Below are 9,231 nucleotides of genomic sequence, written 5' to 3' on the forward strand. Positions count from 1 at the left end.
GTCGCTGGATTCGAGGGACCTCGCTCGTCGTGCTGAGAGGAGACCCAAGGGACCGGTAATGCAGCTTTTTGGTGCCTGCGGTTGCAGGGGGAAGATTCCGTCGACCCACGGGAGATTTCTTCGGAGCTTCTGGTGCAGAGAGGAGGCAGGCTACCCCCACAGCATGCACAAGCAGGAAAACAGTTGAGAAGGCGGCAGGATCAGCGTTACAGAGTTGCAGTAGTCGTCTTTGCTACTATGTTGCAGGTTTGCAGGCTTCCAGCGCGGTCAGCAGTCGTTTCCTTATCAGAAGGTGAAGAGGGGGATGCAGAGGAACTCGGATGAGCTCTTGCATTCGTTATCTGAAGTTTCCCCAGAGACAGAGACCCTAAATAGCCAGAAAAGAGGGTTTGGCTACCTAGGAGAGAGGATAGGCTAGCAACACCTGAAGGAGCCTATCACAAGGAGTCTCTGACGTCACCTGGTGGCACTGGCCACTCAGAGCAGTCCAGTGTGCCAGCAGCACCTCTGTTTCCAAGATGGCAGAGGTCTGGAGCACAATGGAGGAGCTCTGGACACCTCCCAGGGGAGGTGCAGGTCAGGGGAGTGGTCACTCCCCTTTCCTTTGTCCAATTTCGCGCCAGAGCAGGGGCTAAGGGGTCCCTGAACCGGTGTAGACTGGCTTATGCAGAATTGGGCACATCTGTGCCCAAGAAAGCATTTCCAGAGGCTGGGGGAGGCTACTCCTCCCCTGCCTTCACACCATTTTCCAAAGGGAGAGGGTGTCACACCCTCTCTCAGAGGAAGTTCTTTGTTCTGCCATCCTGGGCCAGGCCTGGCTGGACCCCAGGAGGGCAGATGCCTGTCTGAGGGGTTGGCAGCAGCAGCAGCTGCAGTGAAACCCCGGGAAGGGCAGTTTGGCAGTACCAGGGTCTGTGCTACAGACCACTGGGATCATGGGATTGTGCCAACTATGCCAGGATGGCATAGAGGGGGCAATTCCATGATCATAGACATGTTACATGGCCATATTCGGAGTTACCATTGTGCAGCTACATATAGGTAGTGACCTATATGTAGTGCACGCGTGTAATGGTGTCCCCGCACTCACAAAGTTCAGGGAATTGGCTCTGAACAATGTGGGGGCACCTTGGCTAGTGCCAGGGTGCCCTCACACTAAGTAACTTTGCACCCAACCTTTACCAGGTAAAGGTTAGACATATAGGTGACTTATAAGTTACTTAAGTGCAGTGTAAAATGGCTGTGAAATAACGTGAACGTTATTTCACTCAGGCTGCAGTGGCTGGCCTGTGTAAGAATTGTCAGAGCTCCCTATGGGTGGCAAAAGAAATGCTGCAGCCCATAGGGATCTCCTGGAACCCCAATACCCTGGGTACCTCAGTACCATATACTAGGGAATTATAAGGGTGTTCCAGTAAGCCAATGTGAATTGGTAAAATTAGTCACTAGCCTGTTAGTGACAATTTAAAAGTAATGAGAGAGCATAACCACTGAGGTTCTGGTTAGCAGAGCCTCAGTGAGACAGTTAGGCACCACACAGGGAACACATACATGCACACCTATGAGCACTGGGGCCCTGTGTGACAGGGTCCCAGTGACACATACATATAGGCCACAACCTTATGAGCACTGGGGTCCTGACTAGCAGGGTCCCAGTGACACATAACAAACATACTGAAAACATAGTGTTTTCACTATGAGCACTGGGGCCTAGCCATCAGGATCCCAGTGAGACAGTGAAAACAGTGACAAACATCCTGACATACACTCACAAACAGGCCAAAAGTGGGGGTAACAAGGCTAGAAAGAGGCTACTTTCTCACACTGAACACCTGTTCATTATGGCGGGGGGACAAACGCAATATGTGTTCCGTCACTTGCCCCAACAATATTTGGTATATGTCCCATTGCATAGAATCCTGCCTTCACAGAGGCCAAATGTTCCACCTGGGGGAAAGCGATGTAGCTGCACATGTGTTTGACCAAGGCAGACAGAACCCTTGCCAGCACGATTAAGGACATTGGCTGTGACATACCTGCTGCAAAGCCCACTGTCACTTGGTAAGAACCAGTTGCCAGGAAATGGAGCACTGATAGGACTTGCACAAGAGGGGGGATCCCAGTGGAATGACGGATAGCTGATATCAGATCAGGCTCCAATTGGGCACACTGCTCTGTGATTGTGGCCCTGTCCAGTCTATAGGTCAGTATTATGTGCCTGTCCTCAAGTGTAGCCAAGTCCACAAGGGGTCTGTACATGGGGGCTTGTCTCCTACTCCTATTCATCTGCAGTGGTAGGTATCTAAGGGACACAAAAGTGAGTAGGCTGTCACAATTTGAACAATGGAACCACCACCTCAGTGTACATAGAGCATTAATGTGATGGGACAGTGAGAATGGCAATGTACGTGCAATCATCAGCAATGATGCAGTTATGAACTATCTGAATGTAGTCCACCCCCATTAAATGGCGACCGCCTGTCCTGTATGTAGGGACAGGTGGAAGTGCGGTAACTGGATGGGTGCTTGAGGGCATCAGAGTAGCCACAAGGGGGTGAGTATAGTGGGCATAACTACAATCATTGGCAGTTGGAATGCGGTCCGGGTGGTGGTTGTGAGTCAGTGGGTGCCCCTTAATGCCAGGTCAGACATTGCAGCTGGACCCAGCTCAAGGGTTATGGGTGTATAGCAAATTCAGGAAACCTAGCTAGGTTGTATTCCATGTCAGACAGGGCTTAGTGGGTCCCAGGAGGGCTGCAGTTGGCGGTGTTTGACCCTCATCTTGCTGTGGCAGCTAGCCAATCGATTGCCAGTATGATGCATGGTGCTCAATCCTAAACCCTGTCTGTGATGGTAATGTGTATGCCAACTGTGGTGTTGGTGCTGGAATTGACCCAGTGTTCCCTTCCTCTCTCTCTACCCCTTTTTTACTTCTGTCACCCTGTCCATGTGTGCATTAGCATCATCTGGCGGAGGAGCAGGGGCACCGGCAACTGAGGGAGCTGCATCTCACAGGACCCAGGAGGCAGAGTCCACCGATGACGAGGGGACCAGTGGGATGGAGGGCGAGGGGAGCACCACGGTGGAGACAGGAGGTGACAACACTGATTCTGATTCCTCCTCTGATGGGAGCTCCCTGGTGGTGGCAGACACCTCTGGGACCACTCTAGCTCCAGGTACAGCTGCCACCCCCGTACCAGCACCGCCCTCCCAGTAACCCCTCACCGAGTTGCCCGTGCCCACTCACCCAGGAGGGTGGGCATCTCCTTCTCATCAGGCACCTCAGGCCCTGCCCCAGTCAGTCCTGCTGCCCTGAGTGAGGAGGCTATTGACCTCCTGAGAACCATCTCTGTAGGGCAGTTAACCATAGTGAATGCCATCCAGGGGCTGGCTCCCAGATGCAGCAATGCAATGCATTTCTGGAGGGCATCCACGGTGGATTGGCGGCCCTACAGAGATCGTTCCAGGCTCTGGCCTCCTCTCTGATGGCAGCCATTGTCCCTGTTCCTACCATCCCCACTCCAACTATCACTTCCCAGTCCCAGTCTTCTCAGCCCCAACCCATCCCATGCACACATACAGACAAGCATGCACACAAAACATCAGAAAAGAGTAGCACAGTCAAACACAGGCAGCACACTTCAGGCCACAAGCACTGACACAAACACCAGAGAGTTGCACACACAACAACATCCACTGCCTCCACTGCCTCTCCCTCCTCCTCCTCCCTCACAGTCACATCCACACTCACACCTGCATTAACTGCTTCAACAGCCAGCACCAATATCACCACACCAAGCAGCACACACACCTCACTAGCAGACACCTCCACAACATCCATCTACGCTTCACCTGTGTCCTCTCCCACCCTGTCTGCCCCCACTCCTAAGGGACACAAATGCAAGCACTCAGACACTCAACAGACATCCACCTCACATCAGCACATTGCCCATGCACCTGCACCCAAGTCCAGCAGACGTACTCCTCCAACAACCACCCCGTCAACCTCCACTCCCATCCCTCCTCCCTCATCCCGCCCCACCGTCCCTAAGAAGCTTTTTCTTGCCCAACTTGATCACTTCCCTCCCCCTTCCAACCCCAGTCCTGCCCGTAAGAGCAGGGTCCCAATGACCCAGCCCAGCACCTGAGCCAAACAGTCCACGGGGACAGTGGAGGCACCTCCTAGTAGTGGAGGCAAGAAAGTGAAGGATCTCACTCCACCAGCCAGGAAAGTGAAGGATTCCACTCCAACAGCCAGGAAAGGGAAGGATCCCACTCCAACAGCCAGGAAAGGGAAGGATCCCACTCCACTTGCCAGGAAAGGGAAGGATCCCACTCCACCAGCCAGGAAAGGGAAGGATCCCACTCCACCAGCCAGGAAGGGTAAGCCTCACACTCAATCACCAATGACAGCAGTGGTTCCCACTCAACCACCAATGACAGAGGAGGTTCCCACTTAACCACCAATGACAGTAATGGTTCCCACTGTACAAGTAATCATACTTGCTGCGATATCAACAAGAGTGTTGAGGCACTTTTATGAGGAAGCATACATTAACGCAGTTAGATGCAAAATTGCCATTTGTACATAGATACCAAATTCACCCTCAATGAAAAGTAGGCTACATTGTTGTATCACATTTAGGAGTAAAATCACATTTAGCTGCAAATTCATACAAAGGAGCAAAGTCACCATTAGGGGAACATTAGAAACACTTTTAAGAGCAATGATCGCATTTAAGAGGAAAAAACACAGCGATGCAAAATCAACCTTCATGCAGTGCTTTAAATGGGCCGGTACTATCTGGTACTGAGTACTGGCACTTTTTTATTTTGCAAGGGAGAGTACCTACACTTCACAAGAAAAAGTAATATTTTTCATTGGAGAGTACTGACACTTCTCAGAAACAAGCAGGTACTCTGATGCAGAGTACCTGCACTTCTATTTTCCCATTTCAAGCACTGTCTTCATGTAACATGATGTGAAGTGTAAGAGAGCAACGATTCCATCTAGGTGCAATATCACATTTAGATCCAAATTCACGCTTGGTGCGGCATCAGTGTAGCCAGACAGATATCGCTATAATGATGGCCCAAGGTTGCCCCAGGCTGCAGGCACCCTTAGCCATAATGCTAACAGATTTTTAGAAGCCCTTTGGAAGCCTCTTCATGTATTTCATGTTGAAAATTACAAAAAAGAATTTATTAAAAAAGGGACTACTCTTTTTGATTAAAATAACAAAGAGACATGCATGTCCACACATTCATAGAAGTTGAAATAGGTTTTTGTATTTGTCACTCAAAAGCGCTGCTAAGTGGCTTGGTTTGCCAGAGTGTATCAGCTGTCTCACTCAATTCTCACTTTCTTTTGAGATAATACTATTATAGACACCTAGCACAATAGGAGCAGTGCTACACCTCCACTGTCTTATCTAGCTGAAAGACCCTACTGTACAAAAAGGGTTGGTGGAGTAATAGAGAATATGCTAACACTCATATGAATCACATCTATATATTGCCTAACAGATATGTTTCTAAATCATGTTTTCAATCTTAATATTATAGCACTTCTATGTGTCCTTTACTTCATAATGACTCATTAAAAATATTTGTATTTTAATCTGACTTGTTCCAATCATATTATGGTGTATGTTCTCAATAAATTCCATAAGAAGGTTAATATTGTTCTACCTGTTGATACACAACTATTTTACAGCCTCAGCTTCACAGACTGTTGCTTAGGTATAATACGATGGACCCCGGGACCAAATAGTTAAACCACTCAAAGTTCGAAGGCTCACAAAACTGTTGCAGCCCGAATTGTGACACTACAATGAATCTCACTTAACTCACCAGTAACCTTTTTTAACATTTTGTAGAAAAATAGAATCTGTAAGGACCTTCAATTTAATAAGTAGGGTAAAAAATACATTGACAAACACTTTGGCTTTATCAACATGAATAAAGGCCAAATATTATAAATAAGTAAATATATTATTTAAAATGAATATATACTATCCTTATCTAAACATATATATATATTTATATATATATATATTTATTTATATATATATGTATATATATATATATATATTGTTTTTTTTAATCAGATCCAGCTCCAACATTCAGGTGCTCTTTACGAGTTTGGTGGTCTTTTCGAAGACCGCCGTGTAAGCAGGGGCTGAAAGACCGCCAGTGATGGCGGTCTGAAGACTGCCGTATTACATGTCACCAACACAACACCGCCAGAAAACAGAAAAAAATCCGACACCGACGGCCTGATCAACAGCGGGAGAGAGGTGGTTCCACCACCAGCACCGCCTCGCCGACAACATCCCGCCCTCCAAATTACGACTCACAAATCAGCACTGCGGTCTTTGCACGGCGGTAATCCATTGGCAGTCCGAACCACTGCGGTCAAAAACACACCTCCACCAGAACACAGCACCACATTGGACAATACCAATACCCCACACCTGGTACACATACACACACACATGATCACAGCAGCATATAACACCCCCCACACATACCCATAATCCTTTGCACCCAGAAAGTCTGACATAGCGAGGCAAGACCACACTGACAGAAAGCACTGCACCTAGAAATCACACCCACCATCACACTGAACAGGCATCACACAACACAACATCAAGAGCAACACAACACACACATCACCACTGCACACAAACAACGCAACCACACTCTCACCCTAGCACTCAACCTCACACCAACAAACAGCACACCCAGCATCCCTGCACATCACACACCCCACCACCCACAACACAACCAAAATGGCACCACAAAAACACCCACGATTCACAGATGAGGAGTTGAGGGTCATGGTCGATGAAATCGTCAGAGTAGAGCCACAATCGACCGCTTTCCCGTGAGTCAGCCACAACTCTTTGGAGCACAGATCCAGCAGACATCCATAGCTCAGAAAATGGAGTTATGGTAGAGGATCATCGTCTGGGTGAACGCAGTGGGAAACCATCCACGCACAATGGAAGACATCAGGAAGAGGTGGAACGACCTAGGGGAAAGGTACGAGCCATGGCATCACAACACCAAATCGCCGTCATGAAGACTGGCTGTGGCCCCCCGCACCCCCTCTGAGTTCTCATCGTGGGAGGAGAACGTCTTCGCCATCCTACACCCAGAGGGGCTGACGTAAAATAATAGGAGGACTGGACTCTGGTAAGTCATCAACACTCCCCGGCCACCATGAACCCCTGCACAGCATGTATCCCCACCACCCTGTCACCCCCTCACACCACCCTCACATGTACTAAATCACCATGGACCCTAAACCCTCCCTTGCATGCCACACCTCCCTACTAACACCATTCCCACATAGGCCCACCTAGTGCATGTATTTCCCACACTGCAGCAAGTACTACATCTACCACAATGCAGCGCTCCCTACCCCCGAATGACTGCAAAATCCACTCCACATTTGAGCACCTGCACGTATAACCATGTCACCCCCCTTCACCAACAAGAAATTGGAATGCACAACAGTACATGGCAATGACAATAGGCAAGACCAAAACCAAATATAGAGCCAAATTGTACCATAGAAACCTTCAACTGATGCAAAAACAAGCAGTAATCAAGAAACTGTCAATGCCATTACTGCTTAGCAATTCCAGTAAACAACCATGTGTAAAACTAGTATGATACCATCATGTAACACAATACCTCTCATTACACACCTCTCTCAAGGACAGCCACACAGCAGAGGATTCCAGAGACAGAAAGCCCAGCCCTGGATGTAGGTCCAATAGAGGAGGAATACCCGGGATGTCTGGATAGGGATGACTTACCTGGTCCATCAGGCATGACTGGTCAGTCCACCACCACCAGCCACACCCTGCCCACAACAGAATCCCACTCCCCTGTGGCATCCATTGCACAGTAGAGCCCACCTTCCCAAACCTGTGTCCCAAGGACAGATCAAACATTGGTGTGCCCCACAGTACAGGGCCATGAGTAAACACTCCAAACCCAAGACACACTCCAAACCCAAGACAATGAAGGTCTTGGTGTCAGTGGGAGGGGGCACACTGCGCCAGGGGCACAGGGAGCAAGGGCCTGTAGGAGAGCAATCATGGGACAATGGATGAGGCAGCAACAGGACACGACTGGCCAGGAGGCCATCTCCAGAGTCCTGGGAGCCTAGCAGCAATCCCAGGACAAAGTGGGCCAGATACTTACCACCTTGCAGGAGAACCAAAGGCTGCAGAGGGAATGCCACCAGGAGGCCTTGCAGCAGTGGCAGGCACACAATGTCTCCTTGGTCTCTATGTTAGGGGTGCTCAAAGAACACACCACCATCCTACCGCTGTCCTCCACCCAACAGCTGGCCCCATCCAGTAGTCACACAACACCTGTGCCCTCTACATCTTCACCTGCTCCTGGAATGGAAGCCCAGCAAGATGACCCACAGGCCACCAGCAGCCCTGCTCCTGTAGCTGAGGAACTCCCCGTAAAAGAGTTCTGCCCTCCTGGGCTGCCCAGACCCCAGGAAGGCAGAATCCTGTCTGTGAGGTGGCAGCAGCTGTAGCTGCAGTGCAAGCCTCGAAGAGCTGGTTTGGCAGTACTGGGGGTCCATAGTGGAGCCCCCAGGATGCATGGAATTGACTTTCCAATACCAGATTTGGAATGGGGGGACAATTCCATGATCTTAGACATGTTACATGGCCATATTCGGAGTTACCATTGTGAAGCTACATATAGGTATTGACCTATATGTAGTGCACACGTGTAATGGTGTCCCCGCACTCATAAAGTCGGGGGAAATGGCCCTGAACTATGTGGGGGCACCTTTGCTAGTGCACATATGGATCTCCTGGAACCCCAATGTCCTGGGTACCTAGGTACCATATACTAGGAACTTATAAGGGGGGTCTAGTATGCCAATTGGAATTGGTAAATGTAGTCACTAGCCTATAGTGACAGATCTAAAGGCAGAGAGAGCATGAGCACTGAGGTTCTGATTAGCAGAGCCTCAGTGACACAGTTAGGCACTACACAGGCATCCACATTTAGGCCACCAACTATGAGCACTGGGGTCCTGGCTAGCAGGATCCCAGTGAGACAGGCAAAAACATACTGACATACATGTAAAACTGGGGGTAACATGCCAAGAAAGATGGTACTTTCCTACACAACCCCCCCCCCCCACCCAAACAAGGGATAATATGGCTAACCTTGCCCAGATGAGTC

Source organism: Pleurodeles waltl, chromosome 4_1 (genome assembly GCF_031143425.1).
Source record: "Pleurodeles waltl isolate 20211129_DDA chromosome 4_1, aPleWal1.hap1.20221129, whole genome shotgun sequence".
NCBI classification, from domain to species: domain Eukaryota; kingdom Metazoa; phylum Chordata; class Amphibia; order Caudata; family Salamandridae; genus Pleurodeles; species Pleurodeles waltl.